Source organism: Podarcis cretensis (genome assembly GCF_951804945.1).
Source record: "Podarcis cretensis genome assembly, chromosome: 6".
Taxonomy (NCBI): domain Eukaryota; kingdom Metazoa; phylum Chordata; class Lepidosauria; order Squamata; family Lacertidae; genus Podarcis; species Podarcis cretensis.
The window spans coordinates 19,760,202-19,782,184 of NC_137175.1; positions in this window are offsets into that span (position 1 = coordinate 19,760,202).

Consider the following 21,983-nt stretch of genomic DNA (forward strand, 5'->3'; position numbering starts at 1 on the left):
CTCCATACTCCATCCCTAGTCATACATAATGGAAGGGGGCATCTCTTGTTGCATTATCTGGACAATATGTGCAGCTCCTCCATTTATACTGGTATGGATGTCAAGTGAGGCTATGGCCATTCCTTAGGGTTTTGCTTTAAAATAAAAAAGCAAATAGCTAAGGATGTTTCCTCAGTGTATGCTGATGACTACAGTGCGTTCCTCCAGGGGTTTGTGAAGATCAGTGTGTAGCAGGCACTGAGGAGCCAGCGTGGTGTAGTGGTTAAGAACAGTGGACTCGTAATCTGGTGAACCGGGTTCGATTCCCTGCTCCTCAACATGCAGCTGCTGGGTGACCTTGGCCTAGTCACACTTCTCTGAAGTCTCTCAGCCTCACTCACCTCACAGAGTGTTTGTTGTAGGGGAGGAAGGGAAAGGAGATTGTTAGCCACTTTGAGACTCCTTAAGGGGAATGAAAGGTATCAAGTCCAAGCTCCTCCTCTTCATCTTTCTCTTCTTCTTCTTCTTCATCATCATCATTCAGTAAAGGGTCTAAGAATGTAGCTTCACTTTACTTGGCTGCCATTGCAACACACTGATGCATGTGTTGCACCATTCATGCACCATTGCAGAAATTATGGAAGTGGTTCTGGAAACCAAGAACAGTTTATGCCACATCCCTGGGAGGGTATTTATTCCACTTCCAGGTTTTATTGCAGGAAAGTAATTTTCATATACAGTAGCTCAGTTCTTTGTGGTGTTCCTTGTGTGTCTGAACAGATACCTTATAGAACTTTTGCTACATCCTCGGGAGTGGGAAGGGCTCTATGGAGTAATTATTCTGCTGCACCTTGACATTTTACCTGCAAGGAGGAGCAGAACATTCCAGGAAGAGGAGGGACAATGCTGGTTCAACCAGCACTCCCCTTTGTTTGATCTTGCCTGCCCCAATCTCTGGTACAACTAGGTGAACTCCCATCCCAGAAATAATCCATCCCTATAGAATAGTTGTGCTTGATGTCTGCTGGACCATCCAGAAATAGCCCAGGAGACTGAGATGACAAGGCAGAAATCTGTTGGGTTGACCCTAGTGTGTCAAAGTGGGCTGGTAGTATTATTACAGGGGCATGCCAGGTCTTAGTCTCAGTCAAGTAAGGTAAGGGGATCTTCCTCAATGAGTCTGTCTGGTGGATGCAGACTCCCCATTGCACTTAGTATGTCTGTGTGCCTTACAATATGTAGACTCATCTGAGAACAATTCACTGTTTAAGCATCACATTGTCTAATAATTGTATTTGTCAGCCGTAGAAAATGGAGTGGCATACATACTTCTATGAATCAATGAGGTGAAAACACATACAACCTATCAACTTTCTCACACAAGAAGTCCTTGTAAAAAATCTTCTGTGCTTGGTGTCCCTAGAGCAGGGTTTCCCAAACTTGGGTCTCCAGCTGTTTCTGGACTACAATTCCCATCATCCCTCACTAGCAGGACCAGTGGTCAGGGATGATGGGAATTGTAGTCCAAAGCCAGGTGGAGACCCAAGTTTGGGAAACTCTGCCCTAAAGGGACTGGGAGTCACTTGTATGTTGTGACATTGTTCCTTCTCAAACAGGACAGGTAGAGATACAAATTAGGAAGGTTGTGTGCTTTGCTTTCAGAAAGTATGGTAATCTATTTGAAGCAGTCCTCTGTTTGAAGGGCTGTCCAATCCAAGTGCAATTTAAGATAAAATAAGATGATTTATTATGTTGTTTATATCTGTTGGAAGACACCCAGAGTTGTAGGGGAGGAAGTGGCTAGGGCAACCCAGGCAGATTGGTGGGGGTATTATTATTATTATTAGGACCCATCAGAAGGGAGAGAGCATGTGCCTTGAAGTTGCCCGTCTAGAATTAGCACCTGGACAGCAAAAAAACTGGTCACAGTCTTCTCCACAATGGTGAGACATATTGCATTTAATTTAATTTATAGCAATTAAGTTTTCCTGCATATAAATCAACACACGTGAATTTGCTGCAAATCGGTGTCCTCTTTTCAGTTTCCCTTTTTGATTTGGTGTAAGTGGCCACCCTAAATGCACTTCTTGCAATGTGTTAATCTGAGGCCCCAGCAGCAGACCCACCCTAAGCTACATGACTGCTCAGGAGGACCACACAAGCAGTTTCTTTCCGTTCACAAGCTACTTCCCTGCGTCAGGTAATCTTCTCTGAGCATCACTGCATTTAGCCCAAGTTCAGCTTAATTGGACTGATCTTGTAACTCGAACATGAAACTGTCTTTTGTCTTATTGTCTTGAGACTCTCCAGTGTCATGAGTTATCTGTCTTCCCAGCTTAGGCTTGTACACAGCAGCTGCCTCTCCTTCCCCCCATTTTTTCATACCACACCTTTAAGGCTGTGGCACCCATTTATTACTTCTTAATCAACTGTCTGGGATGGTTACTCATTGCCGATCAATGCAAGGCACTCCCTTCTCCCCCAGGGCTGAGCACATTTCCTTCACAGTCCTGTACTCCAAGCCCAAGGAACAAGAGGCAGGGGTGGGAACGAAACCCAACTCTTCTGCATGACAATGCAAAGTATTATACCCTGGGGCTTAGCACTGGCTTCCCTCTCCTTACCAGCCCCTGAGCTTCTTTCAGGGTTTGAAAGGCAAGACAATAATGGCAATCAAAGTCATGTCTTCTGCGTGAAATTTCAGGCGGTCCTGCCCATCAGCTCAAAGCCAGGATCCATGGAACTTGGAACTGTTCTTGCACTCAGGAAGGCAATGAAAACAGAGTCCAGAGAGCACTTTGAAAAATGATGTCCGTAACTGATCTCTCATTCCTGATTTGTTTTGTTGCATATTTGTCAAAAGGTCTTCGTCAACACAAAGGTTTTTGTTTGGTTTGAAAACTGGAAATAAGAAGGGACTAACACGATCAGATCACAGAAGGGCCATAGCGCAGATAACATCTGCTTTGCACCCAGGAGGTCCCAAGTTAAACCTCTGGCATCTCTAGGTAGGGAAGGGATAGAGATACACAGACCAATGGTCTGACTCAATATGAGGGAGCTTCCTCCATTTGTTAGACTAGCATCCTGATTCTAACAGTAGGACACCCCCAGCAGAGGGTGAAGGCAACCATCTCTCTCGGCTCCTCATCACCCACATATGGTATTCAGAGGAGCAAGGGAGTCCTGCAAGAAAGTTCTGCAATATATGCCCACTTCCTAATAGGGTTGTAGCCAACCACCTAAACCTTTCCCCAGCAGACTGTTCCATTCCTACCCTTTCCCAGTTTTCCATTTTGTTTTCAGACTGACATTCTCTGGCTACGGAACATGTTCAGACCTCATTGGCTTCTGCAAATACCAGGGTTTTGGAGCAAACATTTGCAATGTGGAGGGCACCTGTTCAGCTTGCCATGCCCTGTAAAATCTCTACAACTATCATAGGAAATAGTCTTAATTCAGTATTATATAAATATGTGCATCCTAACCAAACAAGGTTGATTTGGAACAGGCAAATTTCAAAGAGTCTTCATATACAGTATAGTAGTTGATAAGATTAACAGTTGTAACGTGCTTTCTAACCAACATAGATTTCATAGAGCAAATAACAAAGTTTGCTGCCAGAGTTACAAAGGGGAAACACTGAAAGCTTAAGACTAGCATTCAATCCATGCTGCCTCTGAAACACAGCTAAGTGTTCCTACATTTGTGGTCCCTTCCAATGATCACATTAAGTAACCCCTCAAAAATTGTTTGGTTCAGGACACAGTATTGATGGCCATCAGTCCTAGTAGGAAACATTGTTTACTAGGTGGTTGTCCGAGCTTCTATCTACAGCATGCCAAGGGAGTTCATATTTATGTGCATTCTTTGCATCGGTATCGTCCATACTATCTACCTAGCGTCATAGGAGTGGAATGCTGTCAGCCTGCTATAACCCAAGTGTTTCTGGGAAGGAGCTAAAATGCAAAACTCTATCCTTCTTTTTAATGCTTACCTTGAAAACTCTGTACCTGAAGGATTATCTGTTTCCATATCAGAATGTCCAAACACCACAATTGTCTTTTTAGGCACCCTTCCATGGCCCCTGCCAACTCAGGTGAGGTGAGCAGCACTGCATTGAGCTTCTAGATCAGGGGTGGTTAACCTGTGGCCCTACAGATGTTGCTGCACCCCATCTCCCATCATTCCTGGTCATTGGCTGTGGCGGATGTGAGTTGGAGTCCAACAACATCTGGAGGGCCACACATTTGCCATCCCTATTCTAGATGGTGATGTCCCAGTTTTTCCCACGGAGCTTCCCTGATGAAGACTGACTGAACTTCAGGGGCACAGGAGACCACCAAATGTGCTCCATCAGAAGATCTCGGAGGAGGTGGAGATTGAGTCCTTAAGGTGCTTTGAAACCAAGTTATTCAGAGCTTTGTGAATTAACACGAGAACCTTTAAATTGGCTCAGGAGCAAATGGGAAACCAGTGCAGTGGAGAAACATGTTTCCAGTAAGCTGCTCCTGTGAACAGTCTAGTTGCAGCTTTCAGACCAGATACAAGGAATATATAGCATGCTACTTGGGTGACCAAGAAACAAAACCTAGAAAAGAGGGTATGCTTTGTAGGAAAAAAGGAAGGACAATGGAGCAATCATTCAATCCCTCAATCACTTTAATTAAGACAAATGAACTGTAACCAGCAAAAATATTGGGGAAGACGAGCAAAAACCTGCTGGCAGGTGTCAGGTTCCCCTGTCTCCATCATTGTCCCCAAGCATGCCCCTTCTTGTTCCCCCACAGCATCAAGGACAAGCTGCTGTAAAATAAAGTAGTTGACTTGGGATGGAGTGCAGTGAGAACAAAACCTATCCCTGGTTCTGATCCTGGATGATTCAGCCCTCATCAAGTAAGGGCAGTGAGACTCTAGTAGAGAAGGGATAAATGCATCCATCTATTTCTAGTCTATGTCAGTTTTGGATATGTTAGTTCCTATGTAAGTCCACTCTAGTCTGTTTCTGCATTAAACTGTGGTTTAAAAAGGTAAAGGGGCCCCTGACCATTAGGTCCAGTTGTGGCCGTCTCTGGGGTTGTGATGCTCATCTCGCTTTATTGGCAGAGGGAAATGGCATACAGCTTCCGGGTCATGTGGCCAGCATGACTAAGCTGCTTCTGGCGAACCAGAGCAGCGCACGGAAATGCCATTTACCTTCCCACTGGAGTGGTACCTATTTATCTACTTGCACTTTGATGTGGTTTCGAACTGCTAGGTTGGCAGGAACAGGGACCGAGCAACGGGAGCTCACCCCATCGCGGGGATTCGAACCGCCGCCCTTCTGATTGGCAAGTCCTAGGCTCTGTGGTGTAACCCACAGCGCCACCCGCATCCCTAAAATGGTGGTTTACTTTCTTTTAAAAAACAAACTCCTTCACACCAATATGAATTTAAATATCCATTTTATCTCAGTGTACACGTTTCTAAATGTACTCCATCCTAAAACATGAATATTTAGTGCATTTTTTTTAGCTGAGAAGTGCACTGCAAAATGCAGAGAAGTGTGAAATCTGAAGAAAAGTATTTGTCCAATAATGTACAGATCAAGTCAGTTCACATCTGAGTTTATGGGAATGGGATTTCTCCAGCATCCCTGCTGCAGAGAGACACATTACACTCAAACAGGAGACCTTTCAATGTATGGGCACTCTTTCTGCAAACACCCATCTCCCCTGCCTGTCACAGTGAAGGATGTTTTTCTAGTATCTCCTAAACTCTTTATCACTGATATCAGAACCAGGAAGATGGGGCATGTTATGTACATTTCTAAATTTCAAGGGAAAATAACCTCTTGGAGTTCATTCAGGTCAGGAGTCATGATGACCTGTCCAACTATGAAGCAAAGACTGTGCGATTGTATCAGTGCTTTTGTACACCAAGGGAGCACTTTTTATGTGCATTCTTTACATCAGTCTCTTCTCTCTTATCAGTCGGGTATAGGGCTTGTTTTCCCTCTTTAGTTCAATGGCGAAACCCTCTTCCTGAGCCCTTGCCCAAATACATATATATTCTATCCATTCTCCACTGTCCACATGGTCCCACTTCACCTGTGTGTGCAGACAGATTGGGCCAGATGTTGGTAGAAAATCTGAAATCAACGCTAATCCTTCAATCTATCCAAATTAAGTCTATTTTATTTCTGCTGGGTTTTAAGTTCTTTTTTTGGTCTTTTTAAAGATTATGTGTATTATGTGCATTAAACATTCAGGAAAACTGACAGTAAGAGCTGTTCAGCAGTGGAACAGACTCCCACGAGAGGTGATGGACTCTCCTTCCTTGGAGATTTTTAAGCAGAGGTTGGATGGCCATCTGTCATGGATGCTTTAGCTGAGATTCCATGGCACTATATTGGATACAGAAGGACCAGCAACTAGAGATCTGGGCTCTCTCTTAATACAAAATACTTCCATACCAAGGCTTCACTTGGCAACCAAACTTTGGTATTTTGAAACATGAACAATCTTCCTAGGCAATCTCAGGTAGGGATGGGCCAATTTGTCAGTTACTGTTTCTCTTGGTTTCTATTTTTCCAGCCTTAAGTTATCCATAATTCCACATGAATTTGCATTTTTTTGAAAAAATCCTCATGAAATTTCATCAGCATTTCAATGTGAATCCCTTGTATTCTATTTCACTTAATAAACAGAAGTTTGCAAAGTAACTTTCTCTAATACATGCATTTCATTGTCACTAATATATGCATCTATGTGCATTTTTGTATACCTGTTACTTGGCTGGAAAACTGCATTGCAAAACTCAGAGAGGTACGAATGTCAAAGGATGCCTGTACTTCAATTTGCACCTTGTTGCAGAAAGTGTGACTAAGGGGAGACAACTTTAAATGTGAACTGAATTGAATTTACCTCTCATCCCCAGCCCCGGGCTGCGTGCACCATAACACTCCAGCCAAACTTTACTAAGGCATTAACAAATGAGGTCACATCTGTCTTATCCATGAAGTGTCATTGAAGACAGCGAAAAGCACTCCTAGCCACAGCCACCCCCTGAGCATCTTTATGCAACTTGTTTTAATAAAAGATGCCAGGTTTCTGAAACAAGGGACTCTGGCAACTTGTTGGCCTTTTAATGTTATACCCAGGGCTTTTTTCAGGTGGAACTCACTGGAACTCAGTTCTGGCACCTCTCAGGTGGGCGCCATTGCCATGATAAGAGAAGAAGGGAGGCAATCATGGTGAGTTCCAACACCTCTTTTTCTAGGAAAATAGCACTGGTCATACCACCCTGATTTGATCATCGCAGTGTTTTTCTTTTGTTCGACAAGGTCTTGGCAGGTATTACTCAGCATGACCTGCAGCGCTTCATGGCAATAGGAAAGGTGATAGACAAGCAGTCCTTGAAATTGACAGGAACTGACCAGAAAGTCTCAGTTAAAATCCCTCTTCCTTGTCTGTTGATTCCTCATATTTGCAAGTTGTGGATCTGCTTTACAAATAGGAAGGACAGAAATGGAGCTGGGAAGGGGGTAGGGGTCGGGAGAGGGCAATGGTGACATTTCTGGAACAGCACAGAGGTCAAGCACAAGCCACGGCCACAAACTACATACCCAAAGTATCACAATGTTCAAAAGTTATCAGCAAACCCAAGGTTGGGCGCTTCTCGACCGTATAAGTTAAGAGCAGCTGTTTGTTTAGAATCGATTGACTGTTTGCCAATATGCACAGAAGACTTTGTGTTCCCTTAACTGGAAATTCCGCTAGCTCTCCCTGTCACACATTACTAATATTTAAGGGCTCATCCATAGGGTCTTTTGTGCTGTGTTTCTAAGCACAGGTCAGGGCTTTAAAGCTCCATGTCCAAGTGGGTTTCTTTTTTGTCCTAGCGTTTTCCCTTGGAAAACCCATGGTTTATTGCTGAATCAGAGCAAACAGCAATTGAGTTTTCTGTGGGCGGCCATTTGCTCCAATTCAGAGGTAAAACATGGGTTTTGCTCAGCCAGGACAAAAAACAATCAAACCTGCTCAGACACAGAACTTTAAAGCATGGACCTGCACCTAGAAAGTGTGGTGCAAAAGGAAGTCTGGATGAGCCGTAAGAGACCAGCTGCCAACATTATGACAAAGGAGTGTGGCTCTATGGAAGCACCACCAGCTCAGGTGAAGGATGAGTTGTGCTCAGTGCTATTTTGCTAGAAAAAGAGGCATCGGAACCCACCCCAAACACCTCCCTTGTTCTCTTGTAATGGCAATGGTGCCAAAACAGAGTTCCGGCAAGTTCCGGCTGGAAAAAAAGCCCCAGTTGTGCTTCTTGTTTTTATGCGTTCAGAGTACTCAAAATGGTTGAGCTTCTGTTTTGCAGAATCTCAAAAACAAGTTTTGAGCTATTTTAAAGAAAATTTGCCAAAATCTACACTTTCAAAACATGTTACTTTTCAGTGTTTTCCAGCCAGGTGCTGTTTATGACGGCTGAATCCTGGCTATCTCTGGGAAATTCCAGATGTATGGCAACCCTAACAAAGATCACACTCTTTCTGTCTGTTAGGCTAGTGGGCAGGGTGCTTTTTTAAGAAGCTTAATTGCTTCATGGTAAGAGAATCTCTCTCTCTCTCTCTCTCTCTCTCTCTCTCTCTCTCTCTCTGTGTGTGTGTGTGTGTGTAAGAGAGAGCAAACATTTAAAGCAGTATTATATCATCCAAGTTGGTGGCCACTGCCACCTCTTGTGGGAGTGAAATCCTAAGTTTAAGTGCACGCTGCGTGAAGAAACACTTTCTTTTGTCTGTCCTGAATCATACAACATTCCCCTTCATCAGTTATTGTGAGAGAAGGAAAGCTTTTCTCTATCTCCTTTCCTCACACCATGCATAGGTTTTTTTTGTTCCTTTACCCCAACCCACCTGTGAAAAGCGCAGGAAGCCTGCATGCTTCAGAATCTACATGGCCTGTTTTCTCTTTCCCCCACTTTGGATAAGAACTTCCTTTCCAAATTCTCCTCCCTGCTTTTGTATCTAGTTCCATTGGTACAAGGAGCAGGAGAAAGAGGGAAAGCAGGTTTGTTTAATCTCTAGCATAACTAATTGTGATGTATTGGGCTTCAATTCCACATTGCAATTTGATGCTAGCACTAATCCTTCAGAGGGATGCAAATCTGATGCTGACGGCTGTCAGCAGTTCAAGCAAGCATTTGTAAGGAGGCTTCCTACAAGGTTGTGGAGGGTCTTAGAGGGTTGTGGTGTCCCTCCTACTTTGGTTGCCTTCCCCCATGAGTCCTGTTGGGCAACAGTGGTGCTTGAGGAGACACTCAGAAGCTTGGAATCACTGTCATTTGAATTTACCACAATGCCCTGGAATGATACTCCTCTGTGGATGTGTGGCGTTTGCCCTCTTAGGTGACATCATGCTGGGTCATAAGGAAAGGGTTAAATGAGTGTGAAGTGACTGGCCAGTGGGAACCCAAGGGGAGGAGTTAGAGTTAGAGTTGGAGTTGTTTGGGAGTCAGTCAGGTGTTAGAGAAGGGAGAGTGAGGATAAGTCTGTGGGTTGGAATAGTTTGATGTGAGAGAGTGAGAGAATCTGTTAAGAGGAGTCAGATAGACAGTTGGGATAATCAGTTAGAAGTTATTAGGAAGGTATAGGCTGGTAAAGAAACTAAGATTAAGAAACTGACAAGAAAAATTATCTGAAACCATAGACTTGTTAATGCTTATAGAATAAACTTGTTTATTTAGATTAATGTTAACAACTGTCTGGACTCCGTGTGTACCCGAGAGAAACGGGTTGGTGGCAGCAGGGAAGCAATCACAGTGGTGGCACAGGGATCAATAGACCATCAAACGTCCGGGGACCCTGTGTGATCGCCACAGGGTGCTCTGAGGCATTGTGGGAAATCTAAATTGTGGTGACTCTAAGCTGCCTCACACTCACTGGAGCGCCAGATATAGTCGCCCAAGGCAGTGGACCTGACAAGGGTGTTAGGCCGTGACAGCTGCCCAGGGATACCAGGTGCCGATACCAGTCCGATTGGCTACCCTTACTACACTTTCTGTAGAAAGTATGCATATGAATTATTGCAAATAAATAAATAATAGGCAGTTATAACAAAATATGGATGTTAAAGGTATGCTCTTCAGAACGTAAGGCTCTGGTGTCTGTGTCTTGAGCTAGTGAACTGTAGTAAGCAGAGTATTATGTTCTGTTCTAGCTACCTGGTATCCAATATAAGCACCCTCAAGGCAGCTCCCAAACAAATAAGAGAATTATGAACAAATCTAATAAGCATGTCCTTACAAGAGAAAACGGCAGCATTACATGGAAGTTCAGAGTTCAAGCTTTGGGTTCTCTGGTACAGGGAAATCTGTGGCAGAGGTCTGCTTCACAATTCTCAAATCCCATAAGAAGCAACCTATAGGATGAAGAGCACAGAGGCTCTCTCTGTTTTGGTTTAGCCAGTTACAAGGCCAATGGTGGACTGCCTGCTACTTACCATGCGGGTGAAAAAGCCCTAATAGCATCTTGCTTCTGTCTTGCGATCATGGAACTTTGTTTGATCTGTGACTTGGCAATTATAATCTTGCCCTATGCGGTTCAGATACTGTCCCTTGGAAACACTAACAAATGTGTTTGTTTGTTAGATTGTTTGTTTTCAGAGCCGTAGAGCAGTGTTTCTCAGCATCGTCTACATTTGTGACAAAATCACACCATCATTTCAGTATTTGCAGGGCGTATCTGAAATTTCAGAAGGACTTGATGCAACTTTTCGGAGTAAGAAAGGTGAACACATAGGCAACATTTCACAATGTTGCTAAGCACACCCTAATCCTGTGGTACTCAAAGGGTGTGGCAGGAGAGAATGGTAAGTGTGGCAGAAAGATTCAAGATGATCAAAGAAGCATTTAAACCTTTTAATATAGTATAGTATAGTATAGTATAGTATAGTATAGTATAGTATAGTATCAAAATATTTTTTATTTATTTGCAGAATATGGATATGCAGTGGTACCTCGATTTTTGAATGTAATCCATTCCGGAAGACCGTTCAAAAACCAAAAACTCAATACAGAAGCCTCAGTACAGAAAACTCAATACGGAAGCCATGTGGCATGTTCGGCTTCCGAGGCGTGTTCAATAACCAAACATTTACTTCCGGGTTTACAGTGTTCAAGTTTCGAAACATTCGTCAAACGTTCAAAAATCGAGGTACCACTGTATTTTCAAAATGAGAGCAAGAGCATCAAGTGTGTTCTTATGTAGCTGCATTGTTTCATACTTTCTGGGTGTCCCATGATCATACACAACTCCCTAAACAATACCCCAGCCCAAGAGTCTGTTCATCAGCTTCAACTTTTGTAGCTGGAGTCAGTCAGGACCCTTCCCTCCAGGCCAGGTACAAAAAGCCCAGCAAGGCGGGGGGCAGGTCTTCCAGGAATCTTGGGCAAGAAATGTTTGTAAGGTATGAATGGAAGATATTGTTCCAGGTAAACACAGATTCCTGGAAACTCCTGGTGTCTGTGTCATACACAGTGGGAACTGCCACTCCTGTGCTGGCAGTGGTGGCAAAGCAGTGACAACAATGGCACTGATTTCCAGTGAGATATTGGGAGATTTCGCCAGAAATTGGTATTAATGCAGACACCAATTCTCTGCCAGTGGCAGAGGTGATGGGGTGGATAGGGCACCCACAGAGGGGGTGTCTCAGGGGCTCATGCCATCTGAGGTAGCTGCTTCAGCCCATCTCTTGGGTGGGCCTGGCCTTTGCATGAGGCATCTGATCATTGTGAATTTGGGTCCAAATGAGCTTGAGTTGCCTCTCCCCAATTAACATGCAGGTTGAAGCTCAATTATCTACCTCTGTTCATACTTCATTATTGTATTTTTTTACTGGGTTGTAAATTGCTTCAGGGCTTTCAAAAGTGGGAAGCAATATAAAAACAGTTTAAACTGATCTTACTAAATTAAAATCAAGATTCCTGAATATTCTCACCCCATTCTTGGTGCAAAAAAGTATCTTTTTTTTAAAATAAAAAAAAATGTTAAAATGCAGTCATACCTCGGAAGTCGAACGAAATCTGTTCTGGAAGTCCATTTGACTTCCAAAACGTTCAGGAGCCAAGGAAGCTCCTGCAACCAATTGGAAGCTGTGGAAGTCGCAACGGACGTTCAGGTTCCAAAGAACGTTCGCAAACCGGAACAATCACTTCCGGGTTTGCGGCGTTCGGGAGCCAAAATGTTTGACTTGCAAAGCGTTCGACTTCCGAGGTATGACTGTATGCTAAAGTTGTGCATTTATCACTCTTTATGCATTCTTTTATTTATTTTGTATTTCTAACTGATATATGCAATGTATTGTAAAGTAAATGCGAATTTAATGCAGATTGTGTAATGTGGGCCTGGGATATCCAGACATCTGAGTGAACACATGCCAAAGTGATATTGGCTGGAAACAGACTGACTTATCCATCATTTAGACCAAAGGCAATCCTAATATAATCAGCTGTCTATGAAGAATTTGTTGCAGCCCTTCAACCTGTCCTAGACTAGAAAAAGGGGATTGGTCTGCAAGAAACATATTGCATCCTGTGCATGAGAATTTCTTTGTCCCTGCAGTGTTTTTGTCTTCTTTGCTGCTGATTAAGTCATATTGTCATCAGTTGTCCGACTGAGAAAAGGCTCAGCCAACCTCCAGCAGCACTTCTGAGTTATTGTTTTTAAAGTTTGCCAACACAAGATCATAAAGAGAAGGAACATCCCCACACACATATTAACTGGGGCACTGTGCAATTTCTGATAGCCTTTCATTGCCAAGTTGGTTGCAGTGCTGAAGAAGTTATATAATTGCCCTGTTGCAGGGATGGGAAACCTGTGGCCTCAGTCAGCATGGCCAATGCTGAAGGGTGATGGGATTTGTAGTCCCACCTCAACTCTACTGGAGTCCCAAGTCCTGATTTTTTTCAATGCACACAAACCAGAGGTGCCAACTTGAGTAAAATATTGGGGAGGGTGTGTGTGAGGCAGGTAAGCCCCACCTCACATAATAGATCACGTGACACGGTGCACGCACACCAATTGAATGGCAATGCCCATTAACTTTACGGGGAGGCCTTCCTCCTCAAATATTTTATTGAGGGGCCCCCTGAAGACTCCTCAGCCCCTAGGAGTTGGCTCCTATGTGCACAACTCTAAATGTCCCTTTAAATGTTTATAGTTGTTGTCCCATTCTGACCTTCCAGCTATGTTGCCATGTGCTGGACACACCTACATGCTGCAATCAATACCAATAGCTTAATAGGTGACTTCTACTAGACATTAGCATGGACTGGTTAAAAGCAATGGTTTCTGAGAATCTGTTTCCCTTCTCTTCCAGTAAGAATTGTTGCAACACTTAATCTCCCTTGTAGGCTCATGGAGATAGGGAGATAAGATAACTCTCATTGTTCTGTTTGCTTGGGAGCTTTATTTTACACCTACAGAGCAGTAAGAGCACCACATGTCAGCTTGCAAGCATATGAAGCTCATTGCATCTCCATTCACACTCCTGAGTGCCGAACTTTGGTTGAGAGAGTTTGAGGAGACAGTAGAGGTCTATATCGTCCTCTTTCAACAAGTCTTCTAAGTGAAGATCTTGATATCAGTCAGTATCTGCATTGGATGTAAAATTGCTCTGTCTTTATATGTGCAATTACTTTTAATTGTTTTTATGTATGCAATTGTTTTAACTGTTTTTAGATACTCAGTTGCATGATATATGTTTTTATTGCATTGTGAAATAACTTCAAGATGTTTCTTAGTGTAGCACCCTGCTTGTGGTTAACGCTTAGCTGGAATGAAATATTCAACGCAGCAATAGAGAAATTAAAATAATAATTTATTTGTCAGACAAATAAATGAGAGGCACAGTGGTATATGGTTACCAAGCTCTGGCCTGGCCTCCTGCCATTCTGGCCAGCACTTATATTTCCTTAATCCAGCCCCCTTGCTCCTCCTGTGGCTGCCTCTGTCCAATCAGCCTGGTTGAAATTCCTATTGGCTGTTTGCTAGAACCAATCACAAAAGATACACCCATTTCCTCTTGCCCTTTTATGGGAATCAAAAAGATATATATTCTTCTATCTATAAATGACAAATAAGTAGTAATATATCTTACATGTGTCTCAACAAGGAACCTTAATTACCAGCTCACCTCGCCCTATTGCCCTCCAAAACAAATGGTTTAATCTTAAATTTTTATCTTAAACAGATGTCAAGGATCTTGAGTTCACATCATCATTGAAAGATCTCCTTCTCTTGAAGGTCTTTTAAACAAAGTCCTGACAACCATATGTGTGCTCTAATGATGTTTCCTGCTTGGCAGGGGGGCTGGGCTGGTGGCTGATGGCCCCTGTGATCTCTTCCAACTATATGAAATAAGAATCTAGCATAAGGATTTAACATTTCTTAGCTTCTAATTCCTTTGCATAATTACATTTAAGCCAATATATTTAATACATAACATAGATAGCCTTTTAGAAGAATAAACCTTTTCAAAGTAAAAAAGGAAGGAACATTTTACAGCCTCAAAATAAGATAGAAAGAAAACCTCTTCTCCAGCCAAGCCAGTTGCCTTTTTCACTGCTCTTGACCTTTCAACCTTAGGAAAATATGGCTCAAGTTTAATGGGAGGCACATGGTTTTATTTTACTATTTACCCACTCTTAATTATGTTTATCTCTTTTTTTTATCTTCTGTAATATGTAGGGTCAGTGTAACCTTGGCTGTCAGCCTGTAATTCCCTTTTTACGACTTTGAGAATTGTTTTCTGCTATAAATCAGGGGGCCCCCTTGTCCAGGAGAATAAACATCTTGCCAAGGTTCTTAGGCAGCTGGTCTTCTGCCTGGCATGAACATTTGAAAATCTTTAAGCTCATTTTAAAATACAGGCCCTGATCAAGCCTTAATAAAAATGCAGGCTATGATTAGATGCCTCATTAGGAAGCTATTCATTCATTCATTCATTCATTCATTCAAAACAACTAGATTTGCCATTGCTTCAGCCTGCAGTATGGTCTCCTCCCCACCCCCCTTTTCTCTTTTATTGAAGAAGAGCAGGGTATATTAATGCCATCACCACCACAGAGGTGTCTGTGGAGGGGATGTATTCATTGAAAATGTCTAGTAAACCAGATCAGTAGTTGGGTTCCTATTGAGGGTATTTGGTGAGCCAACATGACAGTGATAAGGGATTGAAGACTGGAGTGATCATTCTGTGATTTTATGGCAGTGGAAGAAGCTGTATTGTAACTTTTGAATAAATGTGTTGTAATAATAATAATAATAATAATAATAATAATAATACTCCAAGTCATGCCAGAAGAATTTCATTTTTGATAGCGTTAGGAGCTTGTTGGATCAAGGGAATGCTGTGGTCATAGTGTATCTTAATTTCACCATTTTTTATTCCTGCATCGTAGCGGGTTGGACTAGATGACCCTCAGGGTCCCTTCCAACTCTACACTTCTATGATTCTATGTCAGTGGGATGGACTACCTCAGAAAGTGGTGGGTTTTCCTTCACTTGAAGTTCTTAAACAGAGTTTGGATGGCCATCTGCCAGAGGTTCTTTAATTGTGATTCCGTTTCTCCAACTTCCCTGGGCATAGCTGAGAAAGCGCAGGCTGTCCTTTCTTTTAACGTCATTTTAAAACTTGCTACCAGAGTCACAGAAAATAAATGCATATAAATATAGCACAGTTGTGAAATGCTGGACTCTTTTGGCAGAAAGGAAATGTCCCCCCCCCCCGCCTTAAGGGAAGCACATGCCTGGAAGGGGTTAATGCAGTTTACAGCTGGAGAAGCGAGCACAGCCAAGAAACAACAGAGGACACCGCAAACCATGGGACCAGCTGGAGCCTGCTGGAATCTCATTCATGTTGGCAATCATTCCTGAGGTCTCGGGCTCTGACATCACTGCGTTTTGCGTCACGATGGAATGCCTCCAGCCACTTGTCCTATCTCATCTCTCCCCCCTCCCCCGCTTTTTCAGTCGACACAGTCACTGGCTCCACTTTGTAAACGCTATTGTTCTGAGAACGGGATCAACTCTGCAGACACCCACAGACTCAGTTAATGCTTTTGCAGAGAGACTAAGTCAGTTCAGACATCAACCCAAGCCACAGATTGATTGGCCCACACTGAATGAGGACAACTGGGCTTCTCTGGTCCATATTCTGATAACCCTCCTCTTTGCATTATGGCAATGCATTGCCTATGGGGGGCTGTCTTTAAAGGTGGCCTGGAAACTTAAGCTGATGCAGAACATGGTAGTGAGATTGTTAACTAGGACACATGGACATAGCTGGGGGGGGGCAGCTGCCCCCCTAGATCCACAAAAATTATCGAAAAGCATTGAAAGTACTCAATAAATTGAGGTTCTGCCCCCCTAGCCAATGCCTCCCCCCCAGCAAAAGCTTGCTCCCTGCAATGGGGGTATTTTAAATCAGAACCAGTGAAGGCGGTGAAGGTCCTGTGTGAGTGTCTGGAGGCGGTTGGAGGATGGATGGCGGCTAACAGATTGAGGTTGAATCCTGACAAGACAGAAGTACTGTTTTTGGGGGACAGGAGACGGGCAGGTGTGGAGGATTCCCTGGTCCTGAATGGGGTAACTGTGCCCCTGAAGGACCAGGTGTGCAGCCTGGGAGTCATTTTGGACTCATAGCTGTCCATGGAGGCACAGGTCAAATCTGTGCCCAGGGCAGCTGTTTACCAGTTCCATCTGGTACGTAGGCTGAGACCCTATCTGCCTGTGGACTGTCTCACCAGAGTGGTGCATGCTCTGGTTATCTCCCGCTTGGACTACTGCAATGCACTCTACGTGGGGCTACCTTTGAAGGTGACTCGGAAACTACAACTAATCCAGAATGCGGCAGCTAGACTGGTGACTGGGGGCAGCCGCCGAGACTATATAACACCGGTCTTGAAAGACCTACATTGGCTCCCAGTACGTTTCCGAGCACAATTCAAAGTTTTGGTGCTGACCTTTAAAGCCCTAAACGGCCTCGGTCCAGTATACATGAAGGAGCGTCTCCACCCCCATCATTCTGCCCGGACGCTGAGGTCCAGCGCCGAGGGCCTTCTGGTGGTTCCCTCATTGCAAGAAGCAAAGCTACAGGAAACCAGGCAGAGGGCCTTCTCGGTAGTGGCGCCCGCCCTGTGGAACGCCCTTCCAGCAGATGTCAAAGCGATAAACAACTACCTGACATTCAGAAGACATCTTAAGGCAGCCCTGTTCAGGGAAGTTTTTAACGTGTGATATTTTACTGTATTTTTGGTTTCTACGGAAGCCGCCCAGAGTGGCTGGGGAGGCCCAGCCAGATGGGCGGGGTATAAATAAATTATTATTATTATTATTATTATTATTATTATTATTATTATTATATTATTATTATTATTATTATTATTATTGTTGTTGTTGTTGTTGTTGTTGTTGTTGTTGTTGTTGTTGTTGTTATTTCCACAAAAAACCTAACAGTTTTAGGGGGTGATCTATAAAAAACAAACAAAACTCAACAACTGGCCCTCCTAACAAAAACCCTGGCTATGCCCATGCTAAGGCCAGGCATTTTGAATAGATTTGATGTCATTCCTTTCTCACTTATTCTATTAAGATCATCTATGGCTTTTCTCAGAGTGCCAACTGATTTTGAAGCATGGAAGGTGACAAGAAGAAGAAGAAGAAGAAGAAGAAGAAGAAGAAGAAGAAGAAGAAGAAGAAGAAAGAGAGAGAGAGAGAGAGAGAGAGAGAGAGAGAGAGAGAGACTATTCAGTGGTAGCCCCCATTTGTGGATCACTCTCCCCAGAAAGCCTTGTCTTGCACCTTCCTTAATTCCTTTTCAGCAGCAAACAAAGACCTTCCTGACGCTACTTCCCCACTCCTTTTTATATTTCCTTAACATATTTTAACATTTTAAGGCTGCAATCGTATATCCCCTGGCAAAAGATCCCAGGGGCCATTGGATACATCAGATCTCCCTCTCCAAAGTCAGATTCGTCTTTCCCATTGCCTTGGTAACTAGAACCAGAAAGAAGGCCAGTTTGAGAGCACTTCAGTGATGGGCAGCTGGGCAGCTTTGATGCAAGGGAGCCATTGCCTTTCTGATTCCCCAGCATGCCCTCAAACCGAGAGTGGGGGAAAATGACAGTAGCTCAGGAGCTGATGTAAACCTCTCCCATTTCTTTCCCTTTCTACCCTCCCAGTCTAATACCAACAGAGCTTGGATGATAATTTATTTCCTTTGGCCCAATGCCTTAAGATTGCAACCTAAATGCTATTTCAGTCTTTGTTTAATTGCTGGCAATTAATTTGTTTTAACTTGCCCATAGGTCTTCTAGTGTTTCTGTGCCGGTGGTGTTGATATTTGGGTGTTGTTGTTTTTTTGTTATTGGTTTGCTTGTTGCTAGGAATTCCTTGTATTTTGCATGTATCTTGATGGGCTTTTCATCAGGTGCAGAAGCAGCTCACCGGGAGCCAGCATCCTGGCAGATGGGTTGCTGTTGCTTAGCAGAAGGGAAAGCCGTAGGGGCGAGGTGATGGGCAAGTCAGCGTGGTGCAAACACACCATCAGGAGCACCAGATTAGCTCCTACTCTGCATCAGCCTCCCCACTGCCTCCACTCTCCCCCACCAACAGCAATTCAACTGCCAGGAAGCTAGCATCTTTGCTCCAAGCTTCCTGCATCCAGCCACTTCTGATCACAGTCATTGTGGGCCTGGTGTGGAGCCAGCCAAGGTAGAGATAAGATCCTGGACATTAGTATTGGGTTGAAATAGGCCACAACAAGAAGAAAGCTGGGTGAACTGCAGGGCTAGTGAGACCCCCCAGCCCAGAGGCATCTATGCATACAGTGGTACCTTGGGTTACAGACACTTCAAGGTTACAGACGCTTCAAATTACAGACTCTGCTAACCCAGAAATAGTGCCTCGGGTTAAGAACTTTGCTTCAGGATGAGAACAGAAATCATGCAGCGGCGGCATGGTGGCAGCGGGGGCCCCATTAGCGAAAGTGGTACCTCAGGTTAAGAACAGTTTCAGGTTAAGAACGGACCTCCAAAACGAATTAAGTTCTTAACCCGAGGTACCACTGTATAGGGTAGAATTCAACATAGCATTCAGTGGGGTTGTCTCCAAGCAGAACAAGGTCTGCTTGTGCAATGCGACTAATAATAATTTCCCCTAAACATTTCCTAGAAATAATGCTTGTGGGTGTGAAAGGCTGGTTGCTACACATCAGAAGCTGGTGTCATATCAGATCAAATATGGAAATAATTATTTTTCTCTGTTTTTGCAAAATATCGTGTTGCTTATTAATATTGTGAAATAGCCAGAATATTGGACTACTGAAGCTTGTTTCAATATATATAAATAGTAAACAGAGGCATGAGTGCATCAGAAAGGGCTTTATACACAGAAGCTTTTGACCTTTAAAGCCCTTCACGGCCTAGGACCCTCGTACCTACGGGACCGCCTCTCCTGGTATGCCCCACGGAGAGCCTCAAGGTCCATAAATAACAACACCCTAGTGGTCTCTGGCCCTAAGGAAGTTAGATTGGCTTCAACCAGAGCCAGGGCCTTTTCAACTCTGGCTCCGGCCCGGTGGAACGCTCTGCCTCATGAGACCAGGGCCCTGCAGGATCTGATTTCTTTTCGCAGGGCCTGTAAGACAGAGTTGTTCCGCCTGGCCTTTGGCTTGGAGCCAATTTGATTCCCTCCCTCCCTCTCTCTTTTTTTTCTTTTCCTTCTCCTCCTGCGATGAAGCTACATTTTAATATTTTAATGTTCCATTATTTTAATGTTGTATTTTATTTTTGTTTTTAAGTTGTAATCATTCATCTTGTTTTTATTATTGCTTGTAAGCTGCTCTGAGCCCGGCCTTGGCTGGGGAGGGAGGGGTATAAATAAATTATTATTATTATTATTATTATTATTATTATTATTATTATTATTGGAAAAGGCTGTAGCTCAGTCGGAGACCACGTGCTTTCCACATGGAAGGTTCCAGATTCGATCCCTGGCATCTTCACATAGGGACAGTATAGACTGAAAGACTTTTATCTGAAACCTTGAAGAGCCACTGTCTTTGGTACTTGTCTTGTATGTGTCCTTTGGTAGCCAATGTACTGAATATTCCAGGTCTTATTGGACTACAGGTGGTGACCATTTTATGGGTGATTGTCAAATGAGGGGCGATTGCCAACGCAAAGGTCCTTTTGGGCCCAGAAGAGGGAAGAACAGGGGCAGAAAAGGGGTAGAATGGGGGTGGGGATAGGGCACACTTATGTGAGGTTCACCAGTGCACCTGGTGGCCAGGAGCGGAACCCCTGCTTGAAATGACCGTTGCCTGTACTTCAACTCCCATTGTCCCTGGCCGTTGGTCACACTGACTCATAGGCATTGTAGTCCCACAACATCTGGCTACGCACAACCACATTGGCCACCCCTGTGTTGACCAATGGTCCAACTCAGGATAAAGTTGCTTCTTGCGTTTCCTCAGGACTTAGAAAAAACCATAGTTCAGAATGTTTTGTGGATTTTTCATTTTTCTTACAGAGGTACATTTTTACATAAATGCATCAAAAAAGTCAGCCATATATGTATGTACGATATGTACGGTGCATTAGCTTTGTCTAGAGGCGGTGTAATGGAAGGGAAATACTTTTATTCCCTTCCTGTCATGACTGCCCTTCTGGGTAGGCCAGCAATGCAAGATGCTCTAAGGCTCTTAGGTTCCCTCCAGGGCCGGCCCATCCATTAGGTTTGCTGAGGCATTCACCTTTGGCGGCAGGCTGGGGACAGCTGAGAAGGGCGGTAGATCTGGGAAGGAACAAAGGAGCAGGAGAGGCCGAACAGACATTGTATGTGCTAGACCCCAAACATATTATTGGTCCCACTGCTGATCTTGGATAATTGGACTATTGGAGAAACCAAAGAAAAAGACTCCATGCTAGTGTGTGTCATAACATTTGAAGATGTGACCACTCAATGAAAAAATAATAGCTTCGGGACAGATGAAGATAGCATACCCCTCAAGTGTCCCAGGAAAACCAGGACATGTCGTTTTTTCATGACAGGAATTTTGGGCACTGTGCTCTCATGTGATCTTATGCCATGATCTTACCCCACAAAAATGCCCCTCCCAGGTTGCAATCTCAAATGGTGCTGCTAAATGCAAGAGCACGCCCCCCAAAGCACTTTTAGGGGTCCACAATCTCACACAGATCACATGACTCACCCGGGAGTGCAGCCCAGAAGAAGCACAGTCTGGTTTTGGGCCTGGATATGTTGGAGGGACGCAGGTGGCGCTGTGGGTTAAAGCCTCAGCGCCTAGGGCTTGCCGATCGAAAGGTCGGCGGTTCGAATCCCTGCGGCGGGGTGCGCTCCCGCTGCTCGGTCCCAGCGCCTGCCAACCTAGCAGTTCGAAAGCACCTCCGGGTGCAAATAGATAAATAGGGACCGCTTACCAGCGGGAAGGTAAACGGCGTTTCCATGTGCGGCTCTGGCTCGCCAGATGCAGCTTTGTCACGCTGGCCACGTGACCCGGAAGTGTCTCCGGACAGCGCTGGCCCCTGGCCTCTTAAGTGAGATGGGCGCACAACCCCAGAGTCTGTCAAGACTGGCCCGTACGGGCAGGGGTACCTTTACCTTTTACCTTTATGTTGGAGGGTTTGGTATAAGTCATCTTTAACGTGCAGCATATGATTAATTTAGTCAGTTTGCTGCCACGAGATGTAGTGGCAGCCCTTTGGCACTGTGGCTTTAAAAAGGAATTAGACAGATCCACAGAGATGTGCATCTATGGCTTCTAGCGATGGAGTCTACAGATTCATGGATGTTGCATTTCAGGCCCTGCTTGTGCTTGGGCTTCAGGCAACAGCAGCTGGCTAGTAGTTGCTGCTGTGGCAAACAAGATGCTAGGATAGTTGGACTTTTTCATCTGACCCAGCAGGGCTTATTTTATATATTTATGTTTTTATTCAACTGTATA